Raw genomic sequence first — 18,746 nt, forward strand, 5'->3', positions numbered from 1 at the left:
AAGACCTACAAATCATACGCTGACACCCCTGACCTAAATCCAACAGGAAGTCTGCAATCAGCTTTTCAAAATAAGACTTTGCCCCAATTTTGGCCCCCGAACAAACGCTATCTCCTCCGAGGGCGTTAATGGTATCGGCTTCAAACTTTAATACATGACTTATCACACTGTGTTGAGCAAAAGTTATTAAAAACTTTGTAATAACTCGAACGGTTTAGATTTAGTAAGCCCTGAAAGTTGGAGTGCGACATTACACCTTACAATGTAAACCAATGGGGAGGCAATCTCTGGGCATGGACTTTGTGCCAAACTGGGGCATCTGGCATCTAAACTATAAGTCCGACCACTTTCAAACCTGTATCAATGGATTCGCGACGAAAATTCCTACAAAAAAATGTGATTTTTATGTAGGATTTGGCCAAAGTTATGGCATTTATGAGGATATTTCACGAGAAGCGTTCTCTTAAATCATCCTCTCCAACTGCTCCTGGTGAGCAAGAAAAGACCTTAAAATTCACACTCTAATATCTCAAAAACAATAAAAGATAGAAAACACATGTAAATTCAAGATTTGTAGGTCAAAGTCTCGTGACTCATTTAAAGTTCAAATGAAGTTTGTATCTAAAATTATGTGGAAGCAGTAAATGTTCAAAAAGGTGTGGGTTCGCTCACACTCTCCATTCAAATATATGAGTATTATTCTGTGTCCAGCTGCAGTTACTTATTGTCTCTACACACCTGACAGTACACATGTAAACAACTTCAAATTCGGTCAGTATCATCTACAGACCTGGGAGATGAAAAGTTATCAAAACGGTGAGTTTTCGACATTGCCGAGGGGGTGTGGTCGGGCGGCGAATTTCGATCCTTCGCCGTGAAAATTCAAACGGCCATAACTCCGGCATGCACGATCCTAAGAGACCCAAACCTTTTGTGCTTGGAAAGAGTCCCGTCCTGAACACATTCCTGTGTCAATATTGGATCTAAGTCATAGCGCCACCTACTGACAACAGGAAGTTACATGTTTTACACTTTGACGCTCTGTGGGTCGCACGGTGATGGGATCCACCTCAAATTTACTCAGAATAGCCTAAAGACCTTGGAGATGGTATATTATGAAGTTGGTGAGTTTTCGTCGAAAGGTGTTGCCATGACGACGCGGCGAATTTCGATGTCTCGCCATGAAATTTCAAAGCCTTATAACTTGACTCCACATGGTCTGATCTTTTCCAAATTTCATATTCTTGTTAAGAGTCCCGGTCTGAACACATTGTCAGGCCCATATTTAGTGAGAGTCGTAGCGCCACCTACTGGCAACAGGAAGTATCATGCGTCGTTCCCCGTTGTATTACTCCTAGGAAATTTGGCCGATGCACCTGAAATTGACTCAGCTAAGATGTAAGACCTTGGTGATGCTACATTTAGCAGGTCATGACCCATGACCAAACGCCGTTGCCATGGCGACACATCCTTCGCCATGAAATACGATGCTGTATTTTAGGGACAAGGGATGGGTTTACAGTCACAAAACTTGGCACACATGTCTGGAGCGACACCAGTTAAAATCCTGGATAGGTCATTTACATAGACGTGACAATATGGCTCAACAGCGCCCCCTTGAAAATTTCAAAATTGTAGCCCCGCCTTCCAGATGAACGTAGGAAAATGAAATTAGGGAGGCTTATGTATCATGTCAAGACGCACAAAAAAGTCTCTTGGAGCCATATCGTAAGTCCTACAGGAAGTCGGCCATCTTGATAAAATTGGTCATTTTTCGCGTTTTTTTGACCATTTTGCATACCTTGTATTTTAACGAACTCCTCCTACAGAATTCATGGTAACGACTTCAAAATCAGTGTGTGTCATCAACACTAGTGTGTGATCAAAAGTTATCAAAAGATTTACTTAGCATTGAAGCGTGTGGCCGTGGCGTGGCGTTGAGTTTTGATGTTTCGCCATGACAGGTGAGAGTCCTATAAGTTTAGTGTAAATGCTCGAGTCTACACCAAACTTTACAGTTTGATAAGACTCCCAGCCTGAACACGTCTGGGAGTCTTAGAGCTGGCCCTAAGCCAGAATTTAGTAAGGCCAGTGGCTGGCCCCGACACTGTACAAAAAACTTCCGTTTGCAAAGAAACGCAGCGCAACACACAATATCTGCTGGGATGTGAGAGCATGACTACGATTGGTAATGTTGCAAATGTAAAGACGGCTTAGGTTGTGTATGTAGATGATGGACTGTGACGTGAAATGGTACCGCTCAAAAAGATAATGGCTGGAAATGCTAGAACATCTATGCGCGGTCTGATAACCATCTCTCGACGAATATTTAATTCTCTGCGCAGTAATGCTGCACCTTCATCCACGGGATCGTTATCAAAAGGACATGCCATGTTAGTGAAAAAAAGTCGCCACTTACTGTGCCTAATGGACTTCTAATATACTGACTCTGATTTTTTTAATTTATTTTTTTATTTTTTTTAATGATTTCTTTAAATGACAGACGGCAGAACTAGGCTACGCCAAAACTCGCCTGCTGCCTGAATGAATGAGGAAATCAAATGGAGTGTGTGGCTCTGAAAGAGGGCGGAGACTGAGAGAAACTCGAGGTTCATTGAGAAAAACCTGGTCCCGACCAGGTTAGATTCATAGAGTCTGTTGCTACGGTAACTGACCGAGAGCTTAAGTTACCCCTCTCTCTGAAACAGGCTAGAGTTATCCCTCTTTCTCTGGTTTGAGTTACCTCCCTTTTTGAAACTGAAAACTCAGAGTTTCCCTCATTTCAGGGTTAACAGACTCTGAGTTTTCACTAAACCTGCTTTGTAAAACGGACCCCAGGTCTGGGGACATCTATATGCCCGTGACAGAAGCCCTTCACCAGCGCCGAGCCCCGACATACGCAAGGACGCGAGGGCCCGATCATCGCTGCTTGCAGCTTTAATTGGGGCCTGAGCCCAAAGGGCGAAGACCCTATTGTTTTTCGTGTGTTTCTTTCTTTCTTATTCTTTCTTTATTAATACGCCACTTTAACTCTAAATTTGACCCCCTAAACATGCTCAAAAACTCACCAAATTTGGCACGCACATCAGGAATGGTGAAAAATTTGATAAAATGTAAAAATTAAACCCCAAAGTGCCAAAATGTGCTCTCTAGCGCCACCTATGTATCTAAAACGGCCGCCACGGCCCGTAGGAATGTCATAGAGAGATCGAACCAAAACTCAATTATTCGTCTCATCAAGACCTACAAATCATACGCTGACACCCCTGACCTAAATCCAACAGGAAATCTGCAATGTCAATTTCAAAATACGATTTTTTGCCAATTTTGGACCTTGAATAAACGCTATCTCCTCCTAGGGCATTAATGGTATCGGCTTCAAACTTTAATACATGACTTATCACACTGTGTTGAGCAAAAGTTATTAAAAACTTTGTAATAACTCGAACGGTTTAGATTTAGTAAGCCCTGAAAGTTGGAGTGCGACATTACACCTTACAATGTAAACCAATGGAGAGGCAAATTCTGGGCATGGACTTTGTGCCAAACTGGGGCATCTGGCGTCTAAACTATAAGTCCCACCACTTTCAAACCTGTATCAATGGATTCGCGACGAAAATTCCTACAAAAAAATGATATTTTTATGTAGGATTTGGCCAAAGTTATGGGATTTATGAGGATATTTCACAAGAAGATCACTTTGAAATCTTTCCTTCCAACTGTGAGGGAGAGAGAGAGAATGGGAGGGGGGGATGGGTAAAGTAAACATCTACTGCCTGTGACAGAAGCCCTTGGACTGCACCACACTCCAGTTACTTAATGCTTCTACATATCTGACAGCAGTGTTCAATCCTTACTTTTTTTCAAGGAGTACATGTGCTCGTAAATGACAGAAATTAGGAGCATACATATAACTTTAGGAGCACACTGAAAAATGTTCAAGTAAGAGTTTCTTAAAGAAAACAATTCATTACATACATATTTACAATTTATCACATACATATTCAAACTGTGTGTGTGCGTGTGTGTGTGTATGTAAATCACAATTTGCTGTTTTTAGGGGTGCTTGTTTATGGCAAAAATTATAATCACAATCATTTTTGTTCAATATTGAGATTATGATTATTTAACATGATTACTTTTTGCCTGTCATCTTCTGCAATTGCTGTTGTTCATACATGCACATATTTTTTCTAACTTGGCTGAGGAGACTATTACATATGTAATCATATATTGTAGTAATGATTAAGAAAAACTATAGCCGATATGAGGGAAAAACTCAGGAAGGCTGGAGTTCCGGAGCTCCGTATTAAAACTGTAATGGACCTGCCATGAGGGTGGAGCAAACTCCATTTCCAAGGATGCTTTGCGATTTTCACACCTCAGCAGGGACCAGTCAACATCGGTCCCTCATTGGCGGAGACGCTCCTGCACAGCGGAGCGTCCTGAGGACGCAGCCATGACATCACCACCCCTTTATAAGCGAGCACACCCAAACTACACGTCTTTCCCATGTCACTGAGCTAGGGGTAACTCCTGTTCCCCTGTGAGTTAGCTTGACTACCCCACGAACATGTTTTCCCCTCATCCAAGACTCCCCTCGTCGGACGAGACGAGACTTTGCCCGTGTTCACCCGAACACATTCCTGGACCCGAGAGAGACCGCTGCTGCAACCAGCGTCCTCAAATTCCCCCGAGAAAGAGGAAATGAAGTTACTTCGGGATAACGTGGACCGGCTCTGCCCTGCGCGTCTTCGCCGAGTCGTCTCTGCTGTTCTCTCCGCCACTCCACTCAGAGCCAGCTGCCGTGTTTTCGCCGACCTGTTTTACCTTGATGGTCACGGAGTTTTTTCCGTAGGTTTCACTTCACTCAGCTGGCCGACAGACCCGCTGATTCTCTCCGCTTTAACCTAAATAGCAATTCGGGACTCGGTGCTCCGTTTGGATCTAAACAGAGAGCCGGGGTTAGCTGAGAGGCTAGCAGAGGCGAACTGGTTGTGCTTCTTTCGGTCATGCTGCAGTTAACGCTCCGCTGCTGCCTGTTTGCTGCCTGTTCTCCGCTTTAACCTAAATAACAAATCGGGACTCGGTGCTCCGTTTGGATCTAAACAGAGAGCCGGGGTTAGCTGAGAGGCTAGCAGAGGCTAACTGGTTGTGCTTCTTTCGGTCATGCTGCAATTAACGCTCCGCTGCTGCCTGTTCTCCGCTTTAACCTAAATAACAAATCGGGACTCGGTGCTCCGTTTGGATCTAAACAGAGAGCCGGGGTTAGCTGAGAGGGTAGCAGAGGCGAACTGGTTGTGCTTCTTTCGGTCATGCTGCAATTAACGCTCCGCTGCTGCCTGTTCTCCGCTTTAACCGAAATAACAAATCGGGACTCGGTGCTCCGTTTGGATCTAAACAGAGAGCCGGGGTTAGCTGAGAGGCTAGCAGAGGCGAACTGGTTGTGCTTCTTTCGGTCATGCTGCAGTTAACGCTCCGCTGCTGCCTGTTTGCTGCCTGTTAGTTGTGTTCACCACGCTAGACTATTTTGTGTTTGTCCCGCTCGGGACTACTGTGTTTGTGCTGCCGTGAGTGAGAAAGTAAACTGATTTGTCGATCTTAAACCAGACAACGTGCGTTACAGACTGCCGTCCATACGTGCGCTCTCTGTGGAAAAAGAACCGCTTCTCTCTCTCTCACGATCGCTTTCCCTCCTCCCTCTCTTGTGACTAACACCATACTCACGCGCGCACAGATACACGCACCGACATCGTTTTGCACATCTGATGGTCAGATAACGTCGGACAAAAGTGTCCAACCTGCAAGTGTCCAACCCCTGTGCAAAGCTGTTTGTGTTTTGTTTGGTAGAATTAGATTTTAGAATAGCTATTTATTGAATGAAGCATTTGTTAACTTTGTTAATTTTGCTAAGTTTAATAAACACTGTTATATCTTTAAAGAGAAGTTCTTTAGTCATTATTGGTAACATATTGTGAAAAGTGGCTGATTGAAGGAGTCAGAGCTCGAATTCAACCCTTCTTTGTTCACCCTTGAATGATTATCTCTCAGATATGAACATTCTAGGTGAACTCCCATTTATGAGACTACCTTGCTCGGTTATTGGTCCCGGTTTCGGGGTGGTGCTTCATATCTGTTAGTTCATATTAATAATTCTGTTAATTGTTATAATTAATTATTATTGATAATTGATAATTATAGCAAATAATTAACTGTGTTCTTCGCAGATCCTACAGTTGGTACCTGAATTATTGATTAAGGTTAACAATATTTTGATTTCATAATTCATAATTGTCTGTGAACAGAGGGGTGGGCTCACAGAGAGACACTGGTTAGTATTGTGTGTAAAAAGACTCTCACACTGATCATCTCCAAACGTTTTCTTGGTTCCCAGAAGCTCAACTGACTGCGCCGCGGCCCGACGTGCGCAAGGGCGCGAAGGCCCGTTCAACGCTGCTTGCAGCTTTAATTAGGGCCTGAGCCCAAAGGGCGAAGACCCTATTGTTTTTCGTGTGTTTGTTTCTTTCTTTATTATTACGCCACTTTAACTCTAAATTTGACCCCCTAAACATGCTCAAAAACTCACCAAATTTGGCACGCACATCAGGTCTGGTGAAAAATTTGATAAAATGTAAAAATTAAACCCCAAAGTGCCAAAATGTGCTCTCTAGCGCCACCTATGTATCTAAAACGGCCACCACGGCCCGTAGGAATGTCGTAGAGAGATCGAACCAAAACTCAATTATTCGTCTCATCAAGACCTACAAATCATACGCTGACACCCCTGACCTAAATCCAACAGGAAATCTGCAATGTCAATTTCAAAATACCATTTTTTGCCAATTTTGGACCTTGAATAAACGCTATCTCCTCCTAGGGCGTTAATGGTATCGGCTTCAAACTTTAATACATGACTTATAACACTGTGTTGAGCAAAAGTTATTAAAAACTTTGTAATAACTCGAACGGTTTAGATTTAGTAAGCCCTGAAAGTTGGAGTGCGACATTACACCTTACAATGTAAACCAATGGGGAGGCAAATTCTGGGCATGGACTTTGTGCCAAACTGGGGCATCTGGCGTCTAAACTATAAGTCCCACCACTTTCAAACCTGTATCAATGGATTCGCGACGAAAATTCCTACAAAAAAATGATATTTTTATGTAGGATTTGGCCAAAGTTATGGGATTTATGAGGATTTTTCACAAGAAGATCAGTTTGAAATCTTTCCTTCCAACTGTGAGGGAGAGAGAGAGAATGGGAGGGGGGGGATGGGTAAAGTAAACATCTACTCCATTTCCAAGGATGCTTTGCGATTTTCACACCTCAGCAGGGAGCAGTCAACATCGGTCCCTCATTGGCGGAGACGCTCCTGCACAGCCATGACATCACCACCCCTTTATAAGCGAGCACGCCCGAAATACACGTCTTTCCCATGTCACTGAGCTAGGGGTAACTCCTGTTCCCCTGTGAGTTAGCTTGACTACCCCACGAACATGTTTTCCCCTCATCGAAGACTCCCCTCGTCGGACGAGACGAGACTTTGCCCGTGTTCACCCGAACACATTCCTGGAGCCGAGAGAGACCGCTGCTGCAACCAGCGTCCTCAAATTCCCCCGAGAAAGAGGAAATGAAGTTACTTCGGGATAACGTGGACCGGCTCTGCCCTGCGCGTCTTCGCCGAGTCGTCTCTGCTGTTCTCTCCGCCACTCCACTCAGAGCCAGCTGCCGTGTTTCCGCCGACGTGCGAGAACGGCACCGTCTGCCTCCGAGCCAAGAACAAAGATGGACATTAAGACGGACTACACACACACACAACCTGCGCACTTTCTGAAGCGACCAAGTAAGAGGCATAAGTCTGGGCATAGGCAGTGTTAGTTGTGTGTTCTTTTCAGCATCAGTTGCTGTTGTTTAGCATTTAGCCTTTTTAGCTTTATTGCTATTGTTCTTGTTGTGTGAGTTGACGGACCGCCGAGTCCATTTTTCTCTGCTTTACTCTGAGTAGTATTTTAAGTTTGCTGCCTGTTAGTTATGTTCACTACGCTAGACTAATTTGTGTTTGTCCCGCTCGGGACTACTGCTGTCTTTCTGCCGCCGTGAGTGAGAAAGTAACTGCTTTGTCGATCTGAAACCAGACAACGTACGTTACAGACTGCCGTCCGTACGTGCGCTCTCTGTGGACAAAAGAGCCGCTTCTCTCCCTCTCACGATCGCTTTCCCTCCTTCCTCTCTTGCTACTAACACACACACACACACACACACATACATATATACATACATACATACATACACGCATTCCCCTGCAAGTGTCCAACCCTGTGCAAAGCTGTTTGTGTTTTGTTTGGTAGAATTAGATTTTAGAATAGCTATTTATTGAATGAAGCATTTGTTAACTTTGTTAATTTTGCTAAGTTTCATAAACACTGTTATATCTTTAAAGAGAAGTTCTTCTGTCATTATTGTGTGTAACATATTGTGAAAAGTGGCTGATTGAAGGAGTCAGAGCTCGAATTTAACCGTTCTTTTTACCCTTGAATGTTGATATCTCTCAGATATTAACATTCTAGGTGAACTCCCATTTATGAGATTACCCTGTTCGGTTATTAGTCCCGGTTTCGGGATGGTGCTTCGTATTTGTTAGTTCATATTAATAATTCTGTTAATTGTTATAATTATTTATTATTGATAATTGATAATTATAGCAAATAATCAACTGTGTTCCTTGCAGATCCTACAGTTGGTGCCTGAATTATTGATTAAGGTTAACAATATTTTGATTTCATAATCTATAATTACCTGTGATAAACAGAGGGGTGCGCTCACAGAGAGAAAGTGGTTAGTATTGTGTGTCAAAAGACTCTCACACTGATCATCTCCAAACGTTTTCTTGGTTCCCAGAAGCTCAGCTGACTGCGCCGCGGCCGATGTGCGCATGGGCGCGAAGGCCCGTTCAACGCTGCTTGCAGCTTTAATTATTCTTTATTATTACGCCACTTTAACTCTAAATTTGACCCCCTAAACATGCTCAAAAACTCACCAAATTTGGCACGCACATCAGGAATGGTGAAAAATTTGATAAAATGTAAAAATTAAACCCCAAAGTGCCAAAATGTGCTCTCTAGCGCCACCTATGTATCTAAAACGGCCGCCACGGCCCGTAGGAATGTCGTAGAGAGATCGAACCAAAACTCAATTATTCGTCTCATCAAGACCTACAAATCATACGCTGACACCCCTGACCTAAATCCAACAGGAAATCTGCAATGTCAATTTCAAAATACGATTTTTTGCCAATTTTGGACCTTGAATAAACGCTATCTCCTCCTAGGGCGTTAATGGTATCGGCTTCAAACTTGAATACATGACTTATCACACTGTGTTGAGCAAAAGTTATTAAAAACTTTGTAATAACTCGAACGGTTTAGATTTAGTAAGCCCTGAAAGTTGGAGTGCGACATTACACCTTACAATGTAAACCAATGGGGAGGCAAATTCTGGGCATGGACTTTGTGCCAAACTGGGGCATCTGGCGTCTAAACGATAAGTCCCACCACTTTCAAACCTGTATCAATGGATTCGCGACGAAAATTCCTACAAAAAAATGATATTTTTATGTAGGATTTGGCCAAAGTTATGGGATTTATGAGGATATTTCACAAGAAGATCACTTTGAAATCTTTCCTTCCAACTGTGAGGGAGAGAGAGAGAATGGGAGGGGGGGGATGGGTAAAGTAAACATCTACTGCCTGTGACAGAAGCCCTTGGACTGCACCACACTCCACTTACTTAGTGCTTTCACACATGTGACAGCAGTGTTCAATCCTTACTTCTTTTCAAGGAGCGCATGTGCTCCTAAATGTAAGAAATTAGGAGCATACATATAACTTTAGGAGCACACTGAAAAATGTTCAAGTAAGAGTTTCTTAAAGAAAACAATTCATTACATACATATTTACAATTTATCACATACATATTTAAACTCTGTGTGTGTGTGTGTGTGTGTGTGTGTGTGTGTGTGTGTGTGTGTGTGTGTGTAAATCACAATTTGCTGTTTTTAGGGGTGCTTGATTATGGCAACAATTATAATCACAATCATTTTTGTTCAATATTGAGATCATGATTATTTAACATGATTACTTTTTGACTGTCATCTTCTCCAATTGCTGTTGTTCATACATGCACATATTTTTTCTAACTTGGCTGAGGAGACTATTACATATGTAATCATATATTGTAGTAATGATTAAGAAAAACTATAGCCTATATGAGGGAAAAACTCAGGAAGGCTGGAGTTCCGGAGCTCCGTATTAAAACTGTAATGGACCTGCCATGAGGGTGGAGCACACTCCATTTCCAAGGATGCTTTGCGATTTTCACACCTCAGCAGGGAGCAGTCAACATCGGTCCCTCATTGGCGGAGACGCTCCTGCACAGCGGAGCGTCCTGAGGACGCAGCCATGACATCACCACCCCTTTATAAGCGAGCACGCCCAAACTACACGTCTTTCCCATGTCACTGAGCTAGGGGTAACTCCTGTTCCCCTGTGAGTTAGCTTGACTACCCCACGAACATGTTTTCCCCTCATCGAAGACTCCCCTCGTCGGACGAGACGAGACTTTGCCCGTGTTCACCCGAACACATTCCTGGACCCGAGAGAGACCGCTGCTGCAACCAGCGTCCTCAAATTCCCCCGAGAAAGAGGAAATGAAGTTACTTCGGGATAACGTGGACCGGCTCTGCCCTGCGCGTCTTCGCCGAGTCGTCTCTGCTGTTCTCTCCGCCACTCCACTCAGAGCCAGCTGCCGTGTTTTCGCCGACCTGTTTTACCGTGATGGTCACGGTGTTTTTTCCGCAGGTTTCACTTCACTCAGCTGGCCGACAGACCCGCTGATTCTCTCCGCTTTAACCTAAATAGCAATTCGGGACTCGGTGCTCCGTTTGGATCTAAACAGAGAGCCGGGGTTAGCTGAGAGGCTAGCAGAGGCGAACTGGTTGTGCTTCTTTCGGTCATGCTGCAGTTAACGCTCCGCTGCTGCCTGTTTGCTGCCTGTTAGTTGTGTTCACCACGCTAGACTATTTTGTGTTTGTCCCGCTCGGGACTACTGTGTTTGTGCTGCCGTGAGTGAGAAAGTAAACTGATTTGTCGATCTTAAACCAGACAACGTGCGTTACAGACTGCCGTCCATACGTGCGCTCTCTGTGGAAAAAGAACCGCTTCTCTCTCTCTCACGATCGCTTTCCCTCCTCCCTCTCTTGTGACTAACACCATACTCACGCGCGCACAGATACACGCACCGACATCGTTTTGCACATCTGATGGTCAGATAACGTCGGACAAAAGTGTCCAACCTGCAAGTGTCCAACCCTGTGCAAAGCTGTTTGTGTTTTGTTTGGTAGAATTAGATTTTAGAATAGCTATTTATTGAATGAAGCATTTGTTAACTTTGTTAATTTTGCTAAGTTTAATAAACACTGTTATATCTTTAAAGAGAAGTTCTTTAGTCATTATTGGTAACATATTGTGAAAAGTGGCTGATTGAAGGAGTCAGAGCTCGAATTCAACCCTTCTTTGTTCACCCTTGAATGATTATCTCTCAGATATGAACATTCTAGGTGAACTCCCATTTATGAGACTACCTTGCTCGGTTATTGGTCCCGGTTTCAGGGTGGTGCTTCGTATCTGTTAGTTCATATTAATAATTCTGTTAATTGTTATAATTAATTATTATTGATAATTGATAATTATAGCAAATAATTAACTGTGTTCTTCGCAGATCCTACAGTTGGTACCTGAATTATTGATTAAGGTTAACAATATTTTGATTTCATAATTCATAATTGTCTGTGAACAGAGGGGTGGGCTCACAGAGAGACACTGGTTAGTATTGTGTGTAAAAAGACTCTCACACTGATCATCTCCAAACGTTTTCTTGGTTCCCAGAAGCTCAACTGACTGCGCCGCGGCCCGACGTGCGCAAGGGCGCGAAGGCCCGTTCAACGCTGCTTGCAGCTTTAATTAGGGCCTGAGCCCAAAGGGCGAAGACCCTCTTGTTTTTCGTGTGTTTGTTTGTTTCTTATTATTATTATTATTATTATTATTATTATTCTTTATTATTACGCCACTTTAACTCTAAATTTGACCCCCTAAACATGCTCAAAAACTCACCAAATTTGGCACGCACATCAGGAATGGTGAAAAATTTGATAAAATGTAAAAATTAAACCCCAAAGTGCCAAAATGTGCTCTCTAGCGCCACCTATGTATCTAAAACGGCCACCACGGCCCGTAGGAATGTCGTAGAGAGATCGAACCAAAACCCAATTATTCGTCTCATCAAGACCTACAAATCATACGCTGACACCCCTGACCTAAATCCAACAGGAAATCTGTAATGTCAATTTCAAAGTATGATTTTTTGCCAATTTTGGACCTTGAATAAACGCTATCTCCTCCTAGGGCGTTAATGGTATCGGCTTCAAACTTTAATACAGAACTTATCACACTGTGTTGAGCAAAAGTTATTAAAAACTTTGTAATAACTCGAACGGTTTAGATTTAGTAAGCCCTGAAAGTTGGAGTGCGACATTACACCTTACAATGTAAACCAATGGGGAGGCAAATTCTGGGCATGGACTTTGTGCCAAACTGGGGCATCTGGCGTCTAAACTATAAGTCCCACCACTTTCAAACCTGTATCAATGGATTCGCGACGAAAATTCCTACAAAAAAATGATATTTTTATGTAGGATTTGGCCAAAGTTATGGGATTTATGAGGATTTTTCACAAGAAGATCACTTTGAAATCTTTCCTTCCAACTGTGAGGGAGAGAGAGAGAATGGGAGGGGGGGGATGGGTAAAGTAAACATCTGCCTGTGACAGAAGCCCTTGGACTGCACCACACTCCACTTACTTAGTGCTTTCACACATGTGACAGCAGTGTTCAATCCTTACTTCTTTTCAAGGAGCGCATGTGCTCCTAAATGAAAGAAATTAGGAGCATACATATAACTTTAGGAGCACACTGAAAAATGTTCAAGTAAGAGTTTCTTACAGAAAACAATTCATTTCATACATATTTACAATTTATCACATACATATTTAAACTCTGTGTGTGTGTGTGTGTGTGTATGTAAATCACAATTAGCTGTTTTTAGGGGTGCTTGTTTATGGCAAAAATTATAATCACAATCAGTTTTGTTCAATATTGAGATCATGATTATTTAACATGATTACTTTTTGACTGTCATCTTCTGCAATTGCTGTTGTTCATACATGCACATATTTTTTCTAACTTGGCTGAGGAGACTATTACACATCTAATCATATATTGTAGTAATGATTAAGAAAAAGTATAGCCTATATGAGGGAAAAACTCAGGAAGGCTGGAGCTCCGGAGCTCCGTATTAAAACTGTAATGGACCTGCCATGAGGGTGGAGCAAACTCCATTTCCAAGAATGCTTTGCGATTTTCACACCTCAGCAGGGAGCAGTCAATATCGGTCCCTCATTGGCGGAGACGCTCCTGCACAGCGGAGCGTCCTGAGGACGCAGCCATGACATCACCACCCCTTTATAAGCGAGCACGCCCGAAATATACGTCTTTCCCATGTCACTGAGCTAGGGTTAACTCCTGTTCCCCTGTGAGTTAGCTTGACTACCCCACGAACATGTTTTCCCCTCATCGAAGACTCCCCTCGTCGGACGAGACGAGACTTTGCCCGTGTTCACCCGAACACATTCCTGGACCCGAGAGAGACTGCTGCTGCAACCAGCGTCCTCAAATTCCCCCGGAGAAAGAGGAAATGAAGTTACTTCAGGATAACGTGGACCGGCTCTGCCCTGCGCGTCTTCGCCGAGTCATCTCTGCTGTTCTCTCCGCCACTCCACTCAGAGCCAGCTGCCGTGTTTTCGCCGACCTGTTTTACCTTGATGGTCACGGTGTTTTTTCCGCAGGTTACACTTCACTCAGCTGGCCGACAGACCCGCTGATTCTCTCCGCTTTAACCTAAATAGCAATTCGGGACTCGGTGCTCCGTTTGGATCTAAACAGAGAGCCGGGGTTAGCTGAGAGGCTAGCAGAGGCTAACTGGTTGTGCTTCTTTCGGTCATGCTGCAGTTAACGCTCCGCTGCTGCCTGTTTGCTGCCTGTTAGTTGTGTTCACCACGCTTGACTATTTTGTGTTTGTCCCGCTCGGGACTACTGTGTTTGTGCTGCCGTGAGTGAGAAAGTAAACTGATTTGTCGATCTTAAACCAGACAACGTGCGTTACAGACTGCCGTCCATACGTGCGCTCTCTGTGGAAAAAGAACCGCTTCTCTCTCTCTCACGATCGCTCTCCCTCCTCCCTCTCTTGTGACTAACACCATACTCACGCGCGCACAGATACACGCACCGACATCGTTTTGCACATCTGATGGTCAGATAACGTCGGACAAAAGTGTCCAACCTGCAAGTGTCCAACCCTGTGCAAAGCTGTTTGTGTTTTGTTTGGTAGAATTAGATTTTAGAATAGCTGTTTATTGAATGAAGCATTTGTTAACTTTGTTAATTTTGCTAAGTTTCATAAACACTGTTATATCTTTAAAGAGAAGTTCTTTAGTCATTATTGGTAACATATTGTGAAAAGTGGCTGATTGAAGGAGTCAGAGCTCGAATTCAACCCTTCTTTGTTCACCCTTGACTGATTATCTCTCAGATATGAACATTCTAGGTGAACTCCCATTTATGAGACTACCTTGCTCGGTTATTGGCCCCGGTTTCGGGGTGGTGCTTCGTATCTGTTAGTTCATATTAATAATTCTGTTAATTGTTATAATTAATTATTATTGATAATTGATAATTATAGCAAATAATTAACTGTGTTCTTCGCAGATTCCTACAGTTGGTACCTGAATTACTGATTAAGGTTAACAATATTTTGATGTCATAATTCATAATTGTCTGTGAACGGAGGGGTGGGCTCACAGAGAGACACTGGTTAGTATTGTGTGTAAAAAGACTCTCACACTGATCATCTCCAAACGCTTTCTTGGTTCCCACAAGCTCAACTGACTGCGCCGCGGCCCGCTGTGCGCAAGGGCGCGAAGGCCCGTCCAACGCTGCTTGCAGCTTTAATTATTCTTTATTATTACGCCACTTTAACTCTAAATTTGACCCCCTAAACATGCTCAAAAACTCACCAAATTTGGCACGCACATCAGGAATGGTGAAAAATTTGATAAAATGTAAAAATTAAACCCCAAAGTGCCAAAATGTGCTCTCTAGCGCCACCTATGTATCTAAAACGGCCGCCACGGCCCGTAGGAATGTCGTAGAGAGATCGAACCAAAACTCAATTATTCGTCTCATCAAGACCTACAAATCATACGCTGACACCCCTGACCTAAATCCAACAGGAAATCTGCAATGTCAATTTCAAAATACGATTTTTTGCCAATTTTGGACCTTGAATAAACGCTATCTCCTCCTAGGGCGTTAATGGTATCGGCTTCAAACTTGAATACATGACTTATCACACTGTGTTGAGCAAAAGTTATTAAAAACTTTGTAATAACTCGAACGGTTTAGATTTAGTAAGCCCTGAAAGTTGGAGTGCGACATTACACCTTACAATGTAAACCAATGGGGAGGCAAATTCTGGGCATGGACTTTGTGCCAAACTGGGGCATCTGGCGTCTAAACGATAAGTCCGACCACTTTCAAACCTGTATCAATGGATTCGCGACGAAAATTCCTACAAAAAAATGATATTTTTATGTAGGATTTGGCCAAAGTTATGGGATTTATGAGGATATTTCACAAGAAGATCACTTTGAAATCTTTCCTTCCAACTGTGAGGGAGAGAGAGAGAATGGGAGGGGGGGGATGGGTAAAGTAAACATCTACTGCCTGTGACAGAAGCCCTTGGACTGCACCACACTCCAGTTACTTAATGCTTCTACATATCTCACAGCAGTGTTCAATCCTTACTTTTTTTCAAGGAGTACATGTGCTCCTAAATGACAGAAATTAGGAGCATACATATAACTTTAGGAGCACACTGAAAAATGTTCAAGTAAGAGTTTCTTAAAGAAAACAATTCATTACATACATATTTACAATTTATCACATACATATTTAAACTCTGTGTGTGTGTGTGTGTAAATCACAATTTGCTGTTTTTAGGGGTGCTTGATTATGGCAACAATTATAATCACAATCATTTTTGTTCAATATTGAGATCATGATTATTTAACATGATTACTTTTTGACTGTCATCTTCTCCAATTGCTGTTGTTCATACATGCACATATTTTTTCTAACTTGGCTGAGGAGACTATTACATATGTAATCATATATTGTAGTAATGATTAAGAAAAACTATAGCCTATATGAGGGAAAAACTCAGGAAGGCTGGAGTTCCGGAGCTCCGTATTAAAACTGTAATGGACCTGCCATGAGGGTGGAGCACACTCCATTTCCAAGGATGCTTTGCGATTTTCACACCTCAGCAGGGAGCAGTCAACATCGGTCCCTCATTGGCGGAGACGCTCCTGCACAGCGGAGCGTCCTGAGGACGCAGCCATGACATCACCACCCCTTTATAAGCGAGCACGCCCAAACTACACGTCTTTCCCATGTCACTGAGCTAGGGGTAACTCCTGTTCCCCTGTGAGTTAGCTTGACTACCCCACGAACATGTTTTCCCCTCATCGAAGACTCCCCTTGTCGGACGAGACGAGACTTTGCCCGTGTTCACCCGAACACATTCCTGGACCCGAGAGAGACCGCTGCTGCAACCAGCGTCCTCAAATTCCCCCGAGAAAGAGGAAATGAAGTTACTTCGGGATAACGTGGACCGGCTCTGCCCTGCGCGTCTTCGCCGAGTCGTCTCTGCTGTTCTCTCCGCCACTCCACTCAGAGCCAGCTGCCGTGTTTTCGCCGACCTGTTTTACCGTGATGGTCACGGTGTTTTTTCCGCAGGTTTCACTTCACTCAGCTGGCCGACAGACCCGCTGATTCTCTCCGCTTTAACCTAAATAGCAATTCGGGACTCGGTGCTCCGTTTGGATCTAAACAGAGAGCCGGGGTTAGCTGAGAGGCTAGCAGAGGCGAACTGGTTGTGCTTCTTTCGGTCATGCTGCAGTTAACGCTCCGCTGCTGCCTGTTTGCTGCCTGTTAGTTGTGTTCACCACGCTAGACTATTTTGTGTTTGTCCCGCTCGGGACTACTGTGTTTGTGCTGCCGTGAGTGAGAAAGTAAACTGATTTGTCGATCTTAAACCAGACAACGTGCGTTACAGACTGCCGTCCATACGTGCGCTCTCTGTGGAAAAAGAACCGCTTCTCTCTCTCTCACGATCGCTTTCCCTCCTCCCTCTCTTGTGACTAACACCATACTCACGCGCGCACAGATACACGCACCGACATCGTTTTGCACATCTGATGGTCAGATAACGTCGGACAAAAGTGTCCAACCTGCAAGTGTCCAACCCTGTGCAAAGCTGTTTGTGTTTTGTTTGGTAGAATTAGATTTTAGAATAGCTATTTATTGAATGAAGCATTTGTTAACTTTGTTAATTTTGCTAAGTTTAATAAACACTGTTATATCTTTAAAGAGAAGTTCTTTAGTCATTATTGGTAACATATTGTGAAAAGTGGCTGATTGAAGGAGTCAGAGCTCGAATTCAACCCTTCTTTGTTCACCCTTGAATGATTATCTCTCAGATATGAACATTCTAGGTGAACTCCCATTTATGAGACTACCTTGCTCGGTTATTGGTCCCGGTTTTAGGGTGGTGCTTCGTATCTGTTAGTTCATATTAATAATTCTGTTAATTGTTATAATTAATTATTATTGATAATTGATAATTATAGCAAATAATTAACTGTGTTCTTCGCAGATCCTACAGTTGGTACCTGAATTATTGATTAAGGTTAACAATATTTTGATTTCATAATTCATAATTGTCTGTGAACAGAGGGGTGGGCTCACAGAGAGACACTGGTTAGCATTGTGTGTAAAAAGACTCTCACACTAATCATCTCCAAACGTTTTCTTGGTTCCCACAAGCTCAACTGACTGCGCCACGGCCCGACGTGCGCAAGGGCGCGAAGGCCCGTCCAACGCTGCTTGCAGCTTTAATTGCTATTGTTCTTGTTGTGTGAGTTGACGGACCGCCGAGTCCATTTTTCTCTGCTTTACTCTGAGGAGTATTTTAACTTTGCTGCCTGTTAGTTATGTTCACTACGCTAGACTATTTTGTGTTTGTCCTGCTCGGGACTACTGCTGTGTTTCTGCCGCCGTGAGTGAGAAAGTAACTGCTTTGTCGATCTGAAACCAGACAACGTGCGTTACAGACTGCCGTTCGTACGTGCGCTCTCTGTGGACAAAAGAGCCGCTTCTCTCCCTCTCACGAATGCTTTCCCTCCTTCCTCTCTTGCTACTAACACACACACTCACACGCGCGCACAGATACACGCACCGACATCTTTTTGCACATCTGATGGTCAGATAACATCGGACAAAGCTTTGCGTTGTCTTTCGTTATCCGCCATCAGACACGTGTGTTTTTCACGGAATTGGGTGAGGGCAAGACGCCGACCACCAGTCACCTTGTAAGACACCGCCGTACTAATGCCATCGAGTCTCGCGTGACGTGACTTACTCCCACAGTCACGTCCGCGTCGCAGACCGTTGACGTCATCACATCAGGCCCCGTCGCCATCTCTCTCTCACTCACACACACACACACACACACATA

This window comes from Thunnus maccoyii, unplaced genomic scaffold, assembly GCF_910596095.1.
Source record: "Thunnus maccoyii unplaced genomic scaffold, fThuMac1.1, whole genome shotgun sequence".
NCBI classification, from domain to species: Eukaryota; Metazoa; Chordata; class Actinopteri; order Scombriformes; family Scombridae; genus Thunnus; species Thunnus maccoyii.